Here is a 7,215-nt window from a genome sequence, read left to right on the forward strand (position 1 = left end):
AAATGGTCTCCACCAGAAATCCAAGAATGTGATCTATGGCAAGGAAACATATGTGGGGTGAGGTGTATGAGCCTATGGTGGAAGATCAATGGCCACACAACCCCCATTTTGCCGAAAATAGCCATGAACGACCATTTTCAATAATACCGAAGGCTAACACGTACGAGTTTTTAACCAAGAAATGGTCTCCACCAGAAATCCAAGAATGTGATCTATGGCAAGGAAACATATGTGGGGTGCGGTGTATGAGCGTCTGGTCGATGATCAATGGCCACACAACCCCCATTTTTGTCGAAAATAGCCATGAATGACCATTTTCAAAAATACCAAAGGCTAACACCTACGGATTTTTGACCAAGAAATGGACTCCACCAGAAATCCAAGAATGTGATCTATGGCAAGGAAACATATGTGGGGTGAGGTGTACGAGCCTCTGGTCAATGATCAATGGCCACACAACCCCCATTTTGCCGAAAATAGCCATGAATGACCATTTTCAATAATACCGAAGGCTAACACGTACGAGTTTTTAACCAAGAAATGGGTTCCACCATAAATCCAAGAATGTAATCTATGGTGTGATCTATGGCAAGGAAACATATGTGGGTTGAGGTGTATGAGCCTCTGGTCGACGATCAATGGCCACACAACCCTAATTTTTGTCGAAAATAGCCATGAACGACCATTTTCAATGACACTGAAGGCTAACACCTACGGATTTTTGACCAAGAAATGGTCTCCACCATAAATCCAAGAATGTGATCTATGGCAAGGAAACATATGTGGGGTGAGGTGTATGAGCGTCTGGTCGATGATCAATGGCCACACAACCCCCATTTTTGTCGAAAATAGCCATGAATGACCATTTTCAAAAATACCAAAGGCTAACACGTACGAGTTTTTAACCAAGAAATGGTCTCCACCAGAAATCCAAGAATGTAATCTATGGCAAGGAAACATATGTGGGGTGAGGTGTATGAGCCTCTGGTCGATGATAAATGGCCACAAAACCCCCATTTTGCCGAAAATAGCCATGAATGACCATTTTCAATAATACCGAAGGCTAACACCTACGAGTTTTTAACCAAGAAATGGTCTCCACCAGAAATCCAAGAATGTGATCTATGGCAAGGAAACATATGTGGGGTGAGGTGTATGAGCCTCTGGTCGATGATCAATGGCCACACAACCCCCATTTTTTATGAAAATAGCCATGAGCGACCTTGAAAATAGCCATGAGCGACCATTTTCAATAATACTAGAGGCTAACACGTACGGATTTTTGACCAAGAAATGGTCTCCACCAGAAATCCAAGAATGTGATCTATGGCAAGGAAACATATGTGGGGTGAGGTGTATGAGCCTCTGGTCGATGATCAATGGCCACACAACCCCCATTTTTGTCGAAAATAGCCATCAATGACCATTTTCAATAATACCGAAGGCTAACACCTACGGATTTTTGACCAAGAAATGGTCTCCACCAAAAATCCAAGAATGTGATCTATGGCAAGGAAACATATGTGGGGTGAGGTGTATGAGCCTCTGGTCGATGATCAATTGTCACACAACCCCCATTTTTGTCGAAAATAGCCATGAACGACCATTTTCAATAATATCGAAGGCTAACACCTACGGATTTTTGACCAAGAAATGGTCTCCACCAGAAATCCAAGAATGTGATCTACGACAAGGAAACATATGTGGGGTGAGGTGTATGAGCCTCTGGTCGCGATCAATGGCCACACAACCCCCATTTTTGTCGAAAATAGCCATGAATGACCATTTTCAATAATATCGAAGGCTAACACCTACGGATTTTTGACCAAGAAATGGTCTCCACCAGAAATCCAAGAATGTGATCTATGGCAAGGAAACATATGTGGGGTGAGGTGTATGAGCCTCTGGTCGACGATCAATGGCCACACAACCCCCATTTTGCCGAAAATAGCCATGAATGACCATTTTCAATAATACCGAAGGCTAACACGTACGAGTTTTTAACCAAGAAATGGTCTCCACCAGAAATCCAAGAATGTAATCTATGACAAGGAAACATATGTGGGGTGAGGTTTATGAGCCTCTAGTCGATGATAAATGGCCACACAACCCCCATTTTTTATGAAAATAGCCATGAGCGACCTTGAAAATAGCCATGAGCGACCATTTCAATAATACTAGAGGCTAACACCTACGGATTTTAGACCAAGAAATGGTCTCCACCAGAAATCCAAGAATGTGATCTATGGCAAGGAAACATATGTGGGGTGAGGTGTATGAGCCTCTAGTCGATGATCAAATGCCACACAACCCCCATTTTTGTCGAAAATAGCCATGAATAACCATTTTCAATAATACCGAAGGCTAACACCTACGGATTTTTGACCAAGAAATGGTCTCCACCAGAAATCTAAGAATGTGATCTATGGCAAGGAAACATATGTGGGGTGAGGTGTACGAGCCTCTGGTCGATGATCAATGGCCACACAACCCCCATTTTGCCGAAAATAGCCATGAATGACCATTTTCAATAATACCGAAGGCTAACACGTACGAGTTTTTAACCAAGAAATGGTTTCCACCAGAAATCCAAGAATGTAATCTATGGCAAGGAAACATATGTGGGGTGAGGTTTATGAGCCTCTAGTCGATGATAAATGGCCACACAACCCCCATTTTTTATGAAAATAGCCATGAGCGACCTTGAAAATAGCCATGAGCGACCATTTTCAATAATACTAGAGGCTAACACCTACGGATTTTAGACCAAGAAATGGTCTCCACCAGAAATCCAAGAATGTGATCTATGGCAAGGAAACATATGTGGGGTGAGGTGTATGAGCATCTGGTCGATGATCAATGGCCACACAACCCCCATTTTTGTCGAAAATAGCCATGAGCGACCATTTTCAATAATACCTAAGGCTAACACCTACGGATTTTAGACCAAGAAATGGTCTCCACCAGAAATCCAAGAATGTGATCTATGGCAAGGAAACATATGTGGGGTGAGGTGTATGAGCGTCTGGTCGATGATCAATGGCCACACAACCCCCATTTTTGTCGAAAATAGCCATGAACGACCATTTTCAGTAATACCGAAGGCTAACACCTACGGATTTTTGCCCAAGAAATGGTCTCCACCAGAAATCCAAGAATGTGATCTATGGCAAGGAAACATATGTGGGGTGAGGTGTATGAGCGTCTGGTCGATGATCAATGGCCACACAACCCCCATTTTTGTCGAAAATAGCCATGAACGACCATTTTCAATAATACCGAAGGCTAACACCTACGGATTTTTGACCAAGAAATGGTCTCCACCAGAAATCCAAGAATGTGATCTACGACAAGGAAACATATGTGGGGTGAGGTGTATGAGCCTCTGGTCGACGATCAATGGCCACACAACCCCCATTTTGCCGAAAATAGCCATGACTGACCATTTTCAATAATACCGAAGGCTAACACGTACGAGTTTTTAACCAAGAAAAGGTTTCCACCAGAAATCCAAGAATGTAATCTATGGCAAGGAAACATATGTGGGGTGAGGTGTATGAGCCTCTAGTCGATGATAAATGGCCACACAACCCCCATTTTTGTCGAAAATAGCCATGAACGACCATTTTCAATAATATCGAAGGCTAACACCTACGGATTTTTGACCAAGAAATGGTCTCCACCAGAAATCCAAGAATGTGATCTATGGCAAGGAAACATATGTGGGGTGAGGTGTACGAGCCTTTAGTCGATGATCAATGGCCACACAACCCCCATTTTGCCGAAAATAGCCATGAGCGACCATTTTCAATAATATTAGAGGCTAACACCTACGGATTTTAGACCAAGAAATGGTCTCCACCAGAAATCCAAGAATGTGATCTATGGCAAGGAAACATATGTGGGGTGAGGTGTACGAGCCTCTGGTCGATGATCAATGGCCACACAACCCCCATTTTTGTCGAAAATAGCCATGAACGACCATTTTCAATAATACCGAAGGCTAACACGTACGAGTTTTTAACCAAGAAATGGTTTCCACCAGAAATCCAAGAATGTAATCTATGGCAAGGAAACATATGTGGGGTGAGGTTTATGAGCCTCTAGTCGATGATAAATGGCCACACAACCCCCATTTTTTATGAAAATAGCCATGACCGACCTTGAAAATAGCCATCAGCGACCATTTTCAATAATATTAGAGGCTAACACCTACGGATTTTAGACCAAGAAATGGTCTCCACCAGAAATCCAAGAATGTGATCTATGGCAAGGAAACATATGTGGGGTGAGGTGTACGAGCCTCTGGTCGATGATCAATGGCCACACAACCCCCATTTTTGTCGAAAATAGCCATGAACGACCATTTTCAATAATACCGAAGGCTAACACGTACGAGTTTTTAACCAAGAAATGGTCTCCACCAGAAATCCAAGAATGTGATCTATGGCAAGGAAACATATGTGAGGTGAGGTGTATGAGCGTCTGGTCGATGATCAATGGCCACACAACCCCCATTTTTGTCGAAAATAGCCATCACTACACCAAAATAGTAAACTTCCTAGAGCCTAAACCCTAGGAAGTTAGGCCTAAACTCTAGGAAGTTAGCTAAACTCTCGGAAGTTAAGCCATCCCGTCGGAAGTTTGGCTCTCGGAAATTTTTTGTCGGAAGTTAGCTTAACTTCCTAGAGCCCTCTAGGAAGTTAGCTAACTTCCTACAGCCAAAGAAGCCTCTCGGAAGTTAGTAGATTCTCGGAAGTTAATAGCTTCACGCCGTCAGCGCCGTCAGCTGACTAACTTCCTACGACTAACTTCCTACGGCTGACTGTAGACCCTAGGAAGTTAGCCAGCTAACTTCCTACGGCTTACTGTAGCCTCTAGGAAGTTAATTTGACTAGCATTACAAATGTTGTTTATTTTTATTTTACACCACATTACACAACATAACAAATATATCAACAGATATATAGCACAACATATTTTCACATAAAACATCTCACACACAATCACATAACAATATTTAAATCCTTAGTCTCATCAATTACATCACGAAAGTCTCATCCATAGTCATAATAATACACATCTCATCGTCCAGTACTAATAAGAGACAATATCTCATACAGTCATAATAAAAGTCTCAATTATCATAACACAATAACATGGAAGCTCACGGTCGCCGATCACCATCGGGTTACAGTGACGAGTGATGGTCGATACCTCCACTAGCGAAGAGGGTTTTGACAAAGTCTAACTCGTCTTCTCGTTCATGCGTCGGCAAGGTAGTTGGAGGGGTCTAATATACATGTACAAATGACATTTACTGAGTTACATCATAATATAGTTAACAACAAGTAAATGATGATGAATTTGCATACCTTATGAATTTGCTGAGTTACATCATTAGAAGCTACACATGGTCGTGCTCCTCTGATTACTATTAAGCTAGTTCTGCCTAACAACAAATTCAGCAAGAATTTAAGCAGGTGCATGGTTATAGATCAAGAAAATGAAAGTGTGTAAACTATGTCGTGCAGACGACATACATGGATCCAGAGCTGCCGCAGGAGCGCATGCATAGCTGCAAGAAATGGTCTTAAGCCTTATTAAGAACATAGTTCGTTCACATAAGAACTTTTAGTTAGTCCCCGCTTTTTTGTGGGAAAATTATAGCTAGGCACTCTTTTTTCTTGCATGCACACACTTAGCTTCTAAAAAAACCCAATATATACTACTATTTATCTTCGTCGCATGCGTAGCTGCAATAAATGTTCATGTTGTTACTGCTAAGGGCTAAGTTACAATGAGTGTGCATAGCCTAGCTAGCTAGATAACACACCACAATATAATGCATGCAAGGACTTAATACTACACAGCGCCAAATAAATGTTTTCTGTGATTGGAAAATAATCATGTGTACTAGGATACCTGCACGTACTGCCACAGTCGGTATAGTACTACAGGCTAAGGCTACTCCCAACAGAGACAAAAAACAATTCAAGACGATTATTAACTCAGTTTAGTTAAACATAATCACCTAATAACGAGAATGCATCGATCTGGGCCTCCATGCTCCTGAAGAATTCGTCGGCTTCCTCGATTGGCCTTGTGAGCTCCTGTCTGTAACTCACCAACATGTGACAGTAGATCTACTGCACGCGCGCACAGAAACACACGACATGTAGATCCATTGTCTCAGCCAGATATATGCACGATCAGAAAACCTAGAAATGAATCAGTTACTCATCACGTACTGATATATATAGATATATACGTTGTTATACCATGAACTGGTCGAGCTCTGGGTCTGCTGCTCGTCGTTGTTCTTGTCTGTCGTCTGAATTCGTTTCGACGTCATCAGCGAGGGCAGAAAGCCGGCCGACAATCTCTGGCGGCACTCTGACCTCAAGTAACAAAAAACACACAAAAGAGAAATTCCTCATGAAAAATTGGAGAATAATATATAAGGACGGAGCTAGCACATTAAAAAAAATCAAGAAGCCATGTTTTCGCTCTCTGGCAAAATTAGCTATAGAATTGTATGTCTCTGGGAAATCTGCTGCACGCATACCTTCCGGCAGTCTATGAAGGCTCTCAAGACAGCCGGATAGAGTGGGTGGGACATGATCTTTGCCTTCATTATTTCGGATCCCCTCTCGCTGTTGGCAGCACACGGCAGCGGTGGAGACGACGTGGCGGAAGCGTTGTGATCTAAGGCAAGGTAGAAGGGCGTCGTGGTTGCCGCCTGCTTTGAGCCACCGGTAAGATCAGCATCGGGCGCGTTGGATGTAGGCTTGGGCGACCAGTGGGCTGCCGCGGCGAGCGGGGGCGAGGGCAGGGGCGGCAGGCGGGGCCAGGGTGGAGCCGGGGGCGGCGAGCGGGGCCGGAGGAAGCCGCGCCGGCGGGAGCGGCGGCCGGGGGCGAGACCGAGGGAGAGAGAAACGCGAGAGAGAGAGAAGTGAGTGAGAAAGGTGAGAGAAGAGATAAGGTTGAGGAGAGGTTTAAAATAAAAAATATAACTTCCTAGAGTACAGCCGTAGGAAGTTACATAACTTCCTAGAGTTTGTACATTTACTCTAGGAAGTTAAGTAACTTCCTAGAGCTGGTCGTAGGAAGTTAGCTTTTCGTTTGACTGGTCAAAAGCTGAAATCTAACTTCCTAGAGGAGGCCGTAGGAAGTTAGCTTTTCGTTTGACTGGTCAAAAGATGAAATCCAACT

The 7,215-nt window shown here is 43.3% G+C and overlaps 1 pseudogene; it reads right to left on the reverse strand.

Moving 5' to 3' along the window:
• Nucleotides 1-6,020: 6,020 nt before the first annotated feature.
• LOC118474001 (homeobox protein knotted-1-like 4) lies at nt 6,021-6,807 on the reverse strand (annotated as a pseudogene).
• Nucleotides 6,808-7,215: the final 408 nt, after the last annotated feature.

The sequence above is a fragment of the Zea mays genome, unplaced genomic scaffold, assembly GCF_902167145.1.
Source record: "Zea mays cultivar B73 unplaced genomic scaffold, Zm-B73-REFERENCE-NAM-5.0 scaffold_186, whole genome shotgun sequence".
Lineage (NCBI taxonomy): Eukaryota > Viridiplantae > Streptophyta > Magnoliopsida > Poales > Poaceae > Zea > Zea mays.